Source organism: Canis lupus, chromosome 14, assembly GCF_048164855.1.
Source record: "Canis lupus baileyi chromosome 14, mCanLup2.hap1, whole genome shotgun sequence".
Taxonomy (NCBI): domain Eukaryota; kingdom Metazoa; phylum Chordata; class Mammalia; order Carnivora; family Canidae; genus Canis; species Canis lupus.
The window spans coordinates 44,961,681-44,974,157 of NC_132851.1; the positions used below are offsets into that span (position 1 = coordinate 44,961,681).

At 36.9% G+C, this 12,477-nt stretch overlaps 1 protein-coding gene and 1 long non-coding RNA gene across 4 annotated transcripts in view; one reads left to right on the top strand and one right to left on the bottom strand.

Annotated features, from left to right (window-relative positions):
- GABRA4 (gamma-aminobutyric acid type A receptor subunit alpha4) overlaps positions 1-12,477 on the bottom strand; it is a 218,870-nt gene that overhangs the window by 91,400 nt on the left and 114,993 nt on the right. The window lies entirely within an intron of this gene.
- The window catches only part of LOC140604041 (uncharacterized), a 63,745-nt gene that overhangs the window by 39,634 nt on the left and 11,634 nt on the right, over positions 1-12,477 (top strand). The gene's annotated exons all lie outside the window — the stretch shown is intronic.

Below are 12,477 nucleotides of genomic sequence, written 5' to 3' on the forward strand. Positions count from 1 at the left end.
AATAGTAAATATTTTTATACAAATGACATCTGATTAAACTTTAAATAACAACCTAAAATCAAAAGGAAAGAATCATAAAATTTGTGAAAGAGGAACACAGCTACCAGTCTTCCAATAGTATTAGAGGAGGTTTGTAAACTGAGTCTCCCAACCCACGTAGTTAAGATTATCCCCTTCTTTCTACCAGCTGCCTCTATGAGTCATCATCTACCTGTGCCTAAACTGAAAAAGGAAAAGTTCTAAACAAAGATTAACCAGGTATGAATAGACAGCAGGTTGCTACCTAGGATAGGGAGTTCAGAGAAACAAGAATGGACCTACCAACTGTTTGCACCCTAAATGAATTCACGACGATACTAAGGTCTCAAATCCTGTTGACAAGAACAAATTCTTCATTGTAGAACAAGAGTAAGGTTTAAAGTAAAACTACAATTTAAAAAAGTATTTCTTTCATCTATTTCTTTAGATCAAAGTATATGTGAATGATGGGAAGTCCTGCCTACACAGAAGTAGATTTTAATACAATTTTTGACAATGTGAAGAGGAAGGATGAAAAGAGGTCAGGCTAGGGAGGAGAAAAGCCTGCAGGAAGAGTATGTTAGCAGTCAGGTGACTGCTGTTACCTCCATTATTCCCTCTTGATCTTTGGAGTGAAACAATTACCAAGAGGTTCACCAAGGCAAACAAAGCCTTGTTTGATAAGAGGGGACCATCTGACCTGAACCAATCCGGCATATGGTAAAGCCACATAAGTTTCTGTCAATAGCAAAGTTAGAGAGGAGTGATGTTTGGGGTTCTCTGTGGCCCACTTTGTTAGAAGTAAGCCCTGAGCCTGCTACTAGAAAAGAGAGATAAGAGTCTGCTCCCCACTAGGACTGGAATGTTGCCAGGAAGCCATCAATTTAGATGGCTTAGATGGTGACCTATAATTTAGATAAAATCTTGCCACCTGAAGACACAGATACTAACAAAAAAAAAAAAAAAAAAAAAAAAAAAAAAAACATGGCAAACTTGTGTAACAGTTTTCATAAACTGGATGGCAGGTACAAGAAAACAGAAAGTCAAAGATGACATAAGTTGTTTTTTTGTTTTTGTTTTTGTTTTTTTTTTTTAATCTGAGCAACGGAAAGGATGCAGTTGCCATTTAGTGGGAATGGGAAAAGCAGGTTATGGAGGAAATAATTATTTTGACTTTGGATATGTGACTTTTGATTGGTCTATTAGACAACCCAAGAGGAGCAATAAAAGCAGTTAGCCAAGTCAGTGCTAAGTTTAGAGGAGATCAAACCCTTAACTACAAAATTGAGGGTTGTCCACTCACTGACTACATCTAAAGCCATGATATAGAAGAGAAAGAGGACAGAGACAGAGGAGCCTTAAAGTTGACCGACTCTGGTGGCTCCACCATCGAGGCCACCTGGCGGTCATGCCCTCGTATGATTTTCATTTTCTAGAATACAAACAGGACCTGTTAACTTTTTTTTTTTTTTAATTTTTATTTATTTATGATAGGCACACAGTGAGAGAGAGAGAGAGGCAGAGACACAGGCAGAGGGAGAAGCAGGCTCCATGCACCGGGAGCCCGACGTGGGATTCGATCCCGGGTCTCCAGGACCGCGCCCTGGGCCAAAGGCAGGCGCCAAACCGCTGCGCCACCCAGGGATCCCAGGACCTGTTAACTTGTTTCTAACTCAGTGTAACATGTGACAGGATGTATATGAATTATACTGTGATTACATTGTTACCTTACATAAGATTATAGCGCTCAATCTCATTGGAGTTTTCCCCCAGCTAGCTTACTTTTGTGAAACAAACAGCAGTACTGGGGAACCTACCTGGCAGAGAATTTAGGGTGGCCTCCAAAAACTAGGGGAGCCTCTACCTGGCATCTCCAGCCTACACGAAAATGAAGCCCTCACTCTTACAGCCTCAAGGAAATAAATCCTGCCAACGCTATGAGTAAACGTGGAAAGAAATCCTTCTCTAGTCAAGCATTCAAATGGTAACCTCAAGTACCAGCTGACACCTACAGACTTGCAGAAGATGGAGTCAAGCTGTGTTCAGACTTCTCACCCAAAGAAACTGAGATAATAAATGTGTTGTTTTAAACCACTAATTTTGTAGTAATTTGTCATGCACCAAGAGAAAAGTAACACAACCCCTGAGTTACCACAACATTTAGAGGCCAGAGAGAGACGAAAGAGCCAGGAAAAACAAACCAAATAAAAGAGGTCAGTGAGGCAGGAAGAAACCCAACAGAAAAGCATTTCTCCAAGAGGCTTATTACCAGCTTCCTCAGAGAAATCTGAGACATAGAGCAAAGGGACAGGTGAGTGGGCTGACCTGATGGAGGCTCATACTTAATCACCACTGAAAGGGACACAAGAAGCCAGGAGCTACCCTCCATTCCTGCCTCTTTCTGAAGAGAAAATGGTTAAGAGGCACCACCAAATAAATGAAAATCAGTTTTATTAGGCTCCCTGGAAGACCCAATTAGTGCCAGAGTTGTGCTACTTCGCTGTTTGTAAGGCTTTGAAAGTTGGTATTTCAAAACTGGCTAACACTTAATACTAATCAAAGTCAGCTCATTTTAATTACTAAGTAGCTCACATAACCTATTTTTAAACTTTTCATTGTTATTAGACATGCTTAGATTGGCTTGTAATTTATTTTTTTAAATCAATACAACCAAATCTAATGAGCATGTATTATGTGCAAGGCCCTGAATTAACTAACTATAACTAAAAGAAGCTGCCCTGATGCTTTTTGTACCTGTATAATTTGTATGCAAACTTACACTATTTATAAAGCGCTGTCACACAATCAAAGGCTATGTTATGCCGTAATGTGATTAGCATTCAGCTTTTATCTAGACTTATCTATAGTGATCATCCTATTTTCCTAGAATGCTTTGAACACAATTTCTTCTCTATTTATTAATGCAATGAAGATGTATTGAGCATTTACTTAGGTACACAGAGGGGCAAAATGGTAAAAGAAGATTCAAAATTCCTATTCTATAAAAATGATACTATACAAAATGTGTCCCTTTTATGTAGGTTCTCTATACATTTTACTTACGTGTATGTGTGTATTTATCTACATTTACTTTGCCTACTATATATGTGTGCACTATATGTATAGTATGTGTGTGTTTGGATATATACACTATACATTTATAATATATTTGGTCTACATACACTCTGGCCAACCTAGCAATACAACTCTTTGCCCCTTGTACCATCAGCTTTTCCCCAGGTTTTGGTCTGTCATCAAGGCTAAAAGATTAAATCACTATGTTCCAGTTTGTTCAAGTTAGCAGTCTTCATTATTCTTAGCGATGTCTTTGGCACTGTGGGGTAAGGGGAGGTATAAGACTAGATCATGGCATGAAGTTGTTTCAACCTATTTTATTAGCAACAGCTTTCCCATTCTCCTTTTTTTCTGCCTATCCTCATTTGAAATGTAAGCTTCTCCTTAGAGACTCATATTAGCATTTTACTAATATACCTTTTAGCACATAGTATGTGCTCAATAAGCATTACTTGGCTGAAGAGCTACTTTCCAAAATGACTGAGGCAGCTTGCATGAAAATAGAACTATACACTTAAGACAAGCAAATGTGAATATACTGTTAGATAGAAAGACACAAACTACAGCCAAATAAAAAGGGCCTACGTTATGTTTAAATCGTAGTTTTCTCTCAATAATTTGTTTAATAAATTAGAGACAATAATCACTTTTTAAAATATTCACTTATTACTATTTAAAAGTTAAATCTAGCTCTATGCTTTTCCACAGCTATCACAAAGAAATACAGATTTGTGTAACCTTATTTCCAACAAAATGAAGTATTTCATTTTATCAAAACAAAACAAAACATTTTTTTCCTGAGTGGTAAATTCTAAGTATTTATTACAAGGATCATTAAAGCAAAAATCAGAGCACGTATCTCCCTTAATGGTCCTACGCAAGATGGATAAATTGATTTGAAATTTTAAAAATTAAGGTATTGGATTGAATGAGACATACAGTTCCTTCCAAAATTTATACTGCAATTCTACTATCACTCTTTGTATTACTGATGCATATATCCATGGATAATTATTTTTAAGACAATCTGATAAGTATTTCAAGGCCAGAAAGAAAAGGCTGTTAAATAAACAAAATCTCCTATGCTTTCCAAAATGCACAATGTATTATCATAGTACTGACGTCTCACATGAAAAACCTACTCGATATTAGTACCATTTTCTACCTCCACTAGGGTAAGGCTTTATTTACTTCATTTTACTGTGCCATCCCCCATGAAGTTATTTTTTGTGTATTTTTTTATTGGAGTTTGATTTGCCAACATATAGTACAACACCCAGTGCTCATCTGTCAAGTGCCCCCCTCAGTGCCCGTTACCCAGTCACCCCATCCCCCACCCACCCATGAAGTTATGTAAGTGAACACAATTGTAGTCTGTAAAACACTGCAAAAATGTAAACCAATTACTAACATTGTAAAGAAGTATAGTTATTTACCAATGTTATATGAGTGAGAACAAACCGGTACTCTACATAGATGAAATACATAGCCGGCCAATACTACAGCAAGCTGCTGAAGCCAGGATCCCTGATGAATGCCATCATTAGGCAGCCAGATTTTACACCATGTGTCTATGCGCCCACAAGACCAGAACTCACTGGACCTGGGATCGGCATCTAATCCAAGGGCAGTGAATCCATTACATTTTCCTGTGACAGTAGATGAGGACTGGTCCAATCAGAAAAGAATTACTAGGGTCAATCTATTTCTTTCTCTTTGAATCTGAACTAAACAATACCAAGAAAATTAAGCAGGGACACAATGGTGACAGGAAAAAGAAAAAGGTATGCAAGTTATTTGGGAATACAGACACAGAGGGCACCAGAATTGTTGCCAAGAGAGGTGTTTTGGCCCAAGACAAGATCCTAGATGGTGGGTGTCATCCAAAGAGCACTGACTTTGCAGTTCCATAGAAACCAAATTGCATTCAAATAAGAAAATACCTTTACCCTTTTTCTCCAGCTTCACTGAAATATAACTGACACATAACAGTGTGTAGGTTAAAGGTATACAAGGTAGTACGCTGATATACTTACGTACTGGGAAATAATTACCGCAGTAAGTCCAGTTAATCAACACAACTATCACTTCACATACTTAACATTGTGTGTGTGGTGAGAACATTTGAGATCTACTCTCTCTAATTTTCACACATATGATACAGTATTATTATCTATAGTCATCATGCTGTGTTTTGGATCTCTAGAACTTACAACTGGGAGGGTGTACCGCTGGACCACCATCACCCATCCACCTGCCCCATATCCCACACCAGCAACCACCAATCTACTCTGTTTCTATAAGTTCATTTTTTTTTTTTTTAGGATCCACATATTTGTCTTTTCTCTGTCAATTTAGCAAAATGCCCTCAAGATCCACCCATGTTGTTGAAAGGCCAGAATTTCCTTCCTTTTTATGAGTGAACAATATTTTATGTATTATACCGTATGTATGTATAATATACCTGTCATATTTTCATTATCCATCTATCAACAGACACTTAAAGAATGGTTTCCACAGCTTGGTTTTTGTAAATAATGCTTCTACAAACATGGGAGTAAAGAAATCTCTCCCTATGGAAATGACTTCATTCCCTTAGGGTATATACTGAAAAGTACAACTGCTGAATCACATGGTAGTCCTATTTTTAATTTTTTGAGGAACCTCCCTACTATACACCATAGTGGTTGCACCAATGTACAACCCCACCAACAGTGCACAAGGCTTCCCTTTTCTCTACATCCTCTCCAGGACTTCTATTGTGAACAGAGGCTTGGAGGAACTTAATCCTTATTGCCCCTAGGAGCAATGGTTCAGTATTGTTTAACTCAGTGTTTGTGGTGACTTCATAGATCATAACCATTGTGAATAACAAGAACTGTATTCTTTTTTTCTTTTTTTTTTTTTGAGTATAGTTGCCACACAGTGTTACACTGATTTCAAGTATACAACATAGTGATTCAACAACCCTACACCTCATGCTATCCTCACCACAAGTATAGCTGCTTTCTGTCACCATACGATGCTAGTATAATACCAATGACCGTATTCTCTATGCTGTGCTTTTTATCCCATGACTTATTTATCCCATAACTGGAAGCCTGTATCTCCCACTCCCCTTTACCCATTTTGGCTATCTTCCCACACTCCAATCTATCTGAATATATATTAAAACAATAAAGTTTGTAATGTATCTAATTGTTGAATCACTTATTATTGTACACCTGAAACTAACACTTGTATGTCAACTCAACTTCAAACAACAAAAAACAAAAAAAAACAAACAAAAAAAAAAGAAGGCAGCACTAGGCTTCTGAGTACCAGAGGTTTTTGTTAATAGTTTAGATGGTTCCAGGCAAGACACAATGGGTGTCTGTTCCCTCAACCCTGGCCTGATTTGCTTCATTCCTTTTCCATGGTTCTTTCATTGTCTCAAGTATCTTAAATCACTGAAAGTGATTTCTATACCTTTTGGGGTTTTTGACAAGCTTTTTGTCCCAAACTTTCTATTTTTTTTTTCTTTCAAAAGTGATTCATGATATTACTAAAATAATATTTATTGGTTAAAATAGGAAAAAAAACACAATGAGTTTATATTGATACCTTTGATTGCATCCAATATCACAGGATTCATTTTAGCCTCCCCTTTTTCCTTATTTATACTTCATTCTACAACAGTGAGAAAACCCAGCTCTCATTATCTAAAATGTATTTGTTCAATTCTAGTATATACATAAAAATTCTAGTATACATAAGATGCATAAAAATACATGCTTTGCTATACCAAGCCTGTTAGAAACACTTTTACTAATTAGATCACAGCATTTATGTACCTTTTTTTTTTTTTTTTTTTTTTTTTGCCTTTAGCCATACAGTATCCAGTGAAGATTCTTGTTTTCCACAGTAACTTTGGCTATTTTCTTCCCTACTCTTTTTTTTTTTAAGATTTTATTTATGTATATTAGAGAGAGAAAGAGAGGCAGAGACACAAGCAGAGGGAGAGGTAAGCTCCATGCTGGGAGCCTGAAGTGGGACTCGATCCTGGGACTCCAGGATCACGCCCTAGGCCAAAGGCAGGTGCCAAACCGCTGAGCCACCCAAGGATCCCCCTTCCCTACTCTTTTTAATGTAGTTATATGATTCATTTGTAATAGAGTTAGGTTTATTTTTATTTTATATTCTATTTTGGCTTCTCCCTATCTCCTCCTTTGTTCTGATTTTGTATTGGTTTACATTGGGGATATGTAAAATATCACTATAATTCCAATAGAGTTACACAAAAAGATATACCCATAGAAGTGTCATTAATGGTATATTTTAATTCAACTGACTCTAATTTACAAATTATGGATTTGTTTTCCATTTCAATTCTAGAACATATATTTGTTACATGCAGTTCTATATAACAATAGGCTTTCATATAGGTGGAATGAGAAAATTTAAAGTAAAAGAATGAAGTGCCTTACTTGCAGATAATTCAAGTGAACTCTGCTTAACTTGAAAAATAAAAAAAATAATTTTAAAAATTATTTTAACCAAAAAAAAATTAAACCATATAAACCAAAACAACAAAATATACTGAATGTATTTTTAAATTAGATTTACTAAGTTTTTAGTGATTCTTAATCATTTGGAACAAATACAGTACAATCTACATTAACACATGCATCAACATACATTAATATGCAGCTTTCACATTTACTTTAGTTAACTGGCTACCTACTATACTGAGTTTTAAAAAAGTGTTACTGATTTTAGTAAAGCCTCTGAAATAGAATTATTCAAGGTATTTCTCTTTACAGACTACATGAAAGGAACTCAGCATGAATCCCACAAAAGTTGTAACAGTGCTCAAAAGTTAAGACAGCTGGCAGAGTTGAGAATATGAATAAATTTTACAGTTGCTCTACCTAAGACAATAGTAGCCACTAACCATATATGGCTATTGAAACTGAAACTAATTATTAAATAACTGCATTTGACAAGTCAGACATTTCGATCATTTGAGAAAGTTCTACTGGACAGCACTGTTCTACTTTATAAGTTTACTGAGGTTAGAGACTACTTTCTCTGTGCCAAAACAGTGTCTTAACACATAGTAGACATGCAAAACATATTTGTGAAAGGAATAACTAAATATAAGATATCAGGAACAACATACAGCAACCTGTAGCAAGAGATGTTTATTATACAATTGTTATAAGACATTGGAAATAACTCGTATATCCAATAAAAGGCAGTCATCAAAATAATAATATGGTCTTAAAAAACAGAATATTATAAAGCCATTAAAGGGGGTGTTTAGAAAAAATTAATGACTTGGAAAGATAGCTTGTTCTAGTTAGGTAAGATAAACCACAGAAACATTTTAATGGGAAATAAATATGAACCTATAAACACTATAGAGAGAGTGAAACCTAGTTATAAGATTATATTTTATTTCTCATTTTGTCAATTTATATTTTCTAAAGTTTTTATATAATGTGCTTTGTCATAAGAAAAATCAAAATTTTTGTTGTTCTTCAAAGCTTATACATTTTTTTAATTTTTTTAAGATTTTATTTATTTATTCATGATAGACATAGAGAGAGAGGCACAGGCACAGGCAGAGGGAGAAGCAGGCTCCATGCAGGGAGCCCGATGTGGGACTCGATCCCGGGACTCCAGGATCATGCCCTGGGCTGAAGGCGGGCGCTAAACCACTGAGCCACCCAGGGATCCCCAAAGCTTATACATTTAATTTATAAAGCCTAGATCTAGGATTTATTCCCAAAGAAATTAACAAAGTATTACTTATCAAAAATAATCATAATTTTTATAAAGCCTAGATCTAGGATTTATTCCCAAAGAAATTAACAAAGTATTACTTATCAAAAATAATCATAATTTTTAATTCATTATTAAAATAAATAGTTCTGTATAAGAATGCTCAATATTTATTCCTAACTAAAATGAAAAGAGAGTAGCAAAAATATGACAATAACCACAGAAGAAAACATAATGAAGGTATTAAAAGATGCTTTCGAACAATATACAACATATGGCAAAATAGACATAAAATCTCACCATTAAGTCTGGTTTTGTTTTATAATCATGAAAACAAAATCATACATATGTATGTATATATTTATACATGTATACACAAACACACATTTTGAATTATCTGCTCCTCCAAGTTCTTTTTATTATTATTATTATTTATGATAGTCACACAGAGAGAGAGGCAGAGACATAGGCAGAGGGAGAAGCAGGCTCCATGCACCGGGAGCCCAACACAGGACTCGATCCCAGGTCTCCAGGATCGCGCCCTGGGTCAAAGGCAAGCGCTAAACCACTGCGCCACCCAGGGATCCCTGCTCCTCCAAGTTCTAAAGGTGATGGAGGGATAATAGGCAGGTAGAGGGTATGACTACAGGACAAGACTGGGGAAGATTTCCTTCCAAAGCCCTTGACTAACATTGCATGTCTCGACTGTACTTCACCCCTCACCTCTGCTCAGCACTAGAGGACTTGGGCACTGATTTTTACTGCTCAGCAATACCTTATATGGACTTAACTATTTGGCATGTTGCTCCTTTGTCTTATTCCTCAACTACAAAGTCTAGTTTCCACTCCTTTCATCTCCTCCTATAATGTTTCATCTAGCACCGGTTAGAGCTTTTTGTTTAAAAAAAATTTATTTATTTATTCATGAGAAACACAGAGAGAGGCAGAGACCTAGGCAGAGGGAGAAGCAGGCTCCCCGCAGGGAGCCCAATGTGGGACTCAATCCTGGAACCCCAGGACCACACCCTGAGCCAAAGACAGATGCTCAACCACTGAGCCATCCAGGCATCCCTGGTTAGAGCTTTTGGAGAGGAAAAAAAAAAAGGACATTAAAAAGTTGAACAGGATTTATTCTCTCTTGAATAGAAGGTGCACAGTTTTTCATCCTAGCAGACACTCCTTACATAGAAAAGGTAAAATTAATAGTTGACAACCCAAACTACTTTTAGCGGAAGAAACATTTTCTTTAATTTTTTATTTAAATTCAAATTAGTTAACATGTAGTGTATTACTAGTTTCAGGGATAGAATTTAGTGACGCCATCAGTTGCACATAACACCCAGTGCTCATTTCATCGAGTGCCCTCCTTAATGCCCATCACCCAATTACTCCATCCCTCCCTCTACCTCCCCTCCAGCAACCCTCAGTTTGTTTCCAAAAATTAAGAGTTTTTTATGGCTTACCTCCCTGCTTTCATCTTATTTTTCCGTCCCTTCTATGTTCATCTGTTCTCATTCTTAAATTCCACCTGAGTGAAATCATATGGTATTTGTCTTTCTCTAACCTATTTTGTTTATTAGCATAATATCTTCTAGTTCCATCTATGTTATTACAAATGGTAAGATTTCTTTTTTTTTTTTGATGGCTGAGTAACATCCCAGTGTATATAAATACAATCTCTTCTGTATCCATTCATCTGTTGGACATCTGAAGTCTTTCCATCTGTGAGCTATTACTCCTATGAACACTAGGGTGTATGAGCCCCTTCCAATCACTATTTTTATATCCTCTGGATTAATACCTAGTCATGCAATTGCTGGATGGTAAGATAGTTCTATATTTAACTTTTTAAGGAACCTCAATACTGTTTTCCACTGTGACTGCACCAGTTTGCATTCCCACCAACAGTGAAAGAGGATTCCTTTTTCTCCACATTCTCGCCAACACCTGTTATTTCTTTTTTATAAATTTTTATTTATTTATGATAGTCACAGAGAGAGAGAGAGAGGGGCAGAGACACAGGCAGAGGGAGAAGCAGGCTCCATGCACCGGGAGCCCGACGTGGGATTCGATCCCGGGTCTCCAGGATCGTGCCCTGGGCCAAAGGCAGGCGCCAAACCGCTGCGCCACCCAGGGATCCACACCTGTTATTTCTTATACTGCTATTAGCTATGCTGGCAGGGGTACAGTGGTATCTCGTTGTAGTTCTGATTTGCATTTCCTTGACAATGAGGGATGAGGAGCATCTTTTCACGTCTCTGTTGACCACCTGCATGTCTTTTTTGGAGATTGTTCATGTCTCCTGCCCATTTCTTGACTGGATTTTTTGGGTGCTGAGTTTGATAAGCTCTTTATAAATTCTGGATACTAGCCCTTTATCTGGTATGTCATTTGTGAATATCTTCCCCCATCCCGTAGGGTGCCTTTTAGTTTTGCTGATTGTTTCCTTTGCTTACTATCTCACGGAAGTCCCAATTGTTCACTTTTGCTTTTGTTTCCCTTGCCTTTGGAGACATGTCTAGCAAGAAGTTGCCAGTGGTCGAGATCAAAGAGGTTGCTGCCTGTGTTCTCCTCTAGGATTTTAATGGATTCCTATCTCACATTTAGGTCTTTCTTCCATCTTGAACTTATTTTTGCATATGCCCTAAGAAAGCGGCCCCGTTTCATTCTTGTGCATGTGGCTGTCCAATTTTCCCAACGCTATTTGTTGAAAAAGACGGTCTTTTCCCATTGGATATTCTTTCCTGCTTTGTCGAAGACAGAGTTGAGGGTCCATTTCTGGGTTCTCTATTCTGTTTCACTGATCGATGGGTCTATTTTTGTGCCAATACCATACTGTCTTGACCACAGCTTTGTAATACAACTTGAAGTCTGAAATTGTGATGCCTCTAGCTGTAGTTTTCTTTTTCAACATTACTTTGGGTATTCAGGATCTTTTATGGCTCCATACAAATTTCAGGATTGACAGTTTCAGCTCTGTGAAAAATGCTAGCAGTATTTTGATAGGGATTGCACTGAATATGTAGACTGCTCTAGGTAACACAGACATTTTAACAATATTTGTTCTTCCAACTCATGACTATGGAATGTTTTTCTATTTCCTTGGGTCATCTTCAATTTCTCTCATGAGTGTTCTATAGCTTAAGAGTATAGTATAGATCTTTCACCACTTTGGTTAGGTTTGTTCCTAGGTATCTTTACGGTTTTTTTTAATGCAATTGTAAATGGGATCGATTCCTTGATTTTTCTTTCTGCTGCTTCATTGTTAGTATATAGAAATACAACAGACTCATGTGCATTGATTTTATATCCTGGGACTTTGCTGAATATCTGTTATCAGTTCTAACAATTTTTTGGTAGAGTCTTTTGGGTTCCCTACATTGAGTACCATGTTATCTGTGAAGAGTGAAAGTTTGACTAATTCTTTGCTCATCTGGATGCCTTTTATTTCTTTTTGTTGTCTGATTTCTAAGGCTAGGACTTCCTTTACTATGTTGAAAAACAGTGGTGAGAGTGGACATCCTTGTCAGGTTCCTCATCTTAAGGGAAAAGCTCTGTTTTTCCATGGAGGATGATGTTCACTGTGGGTGTTCCATATATTGGCTTTATGATGTTAAG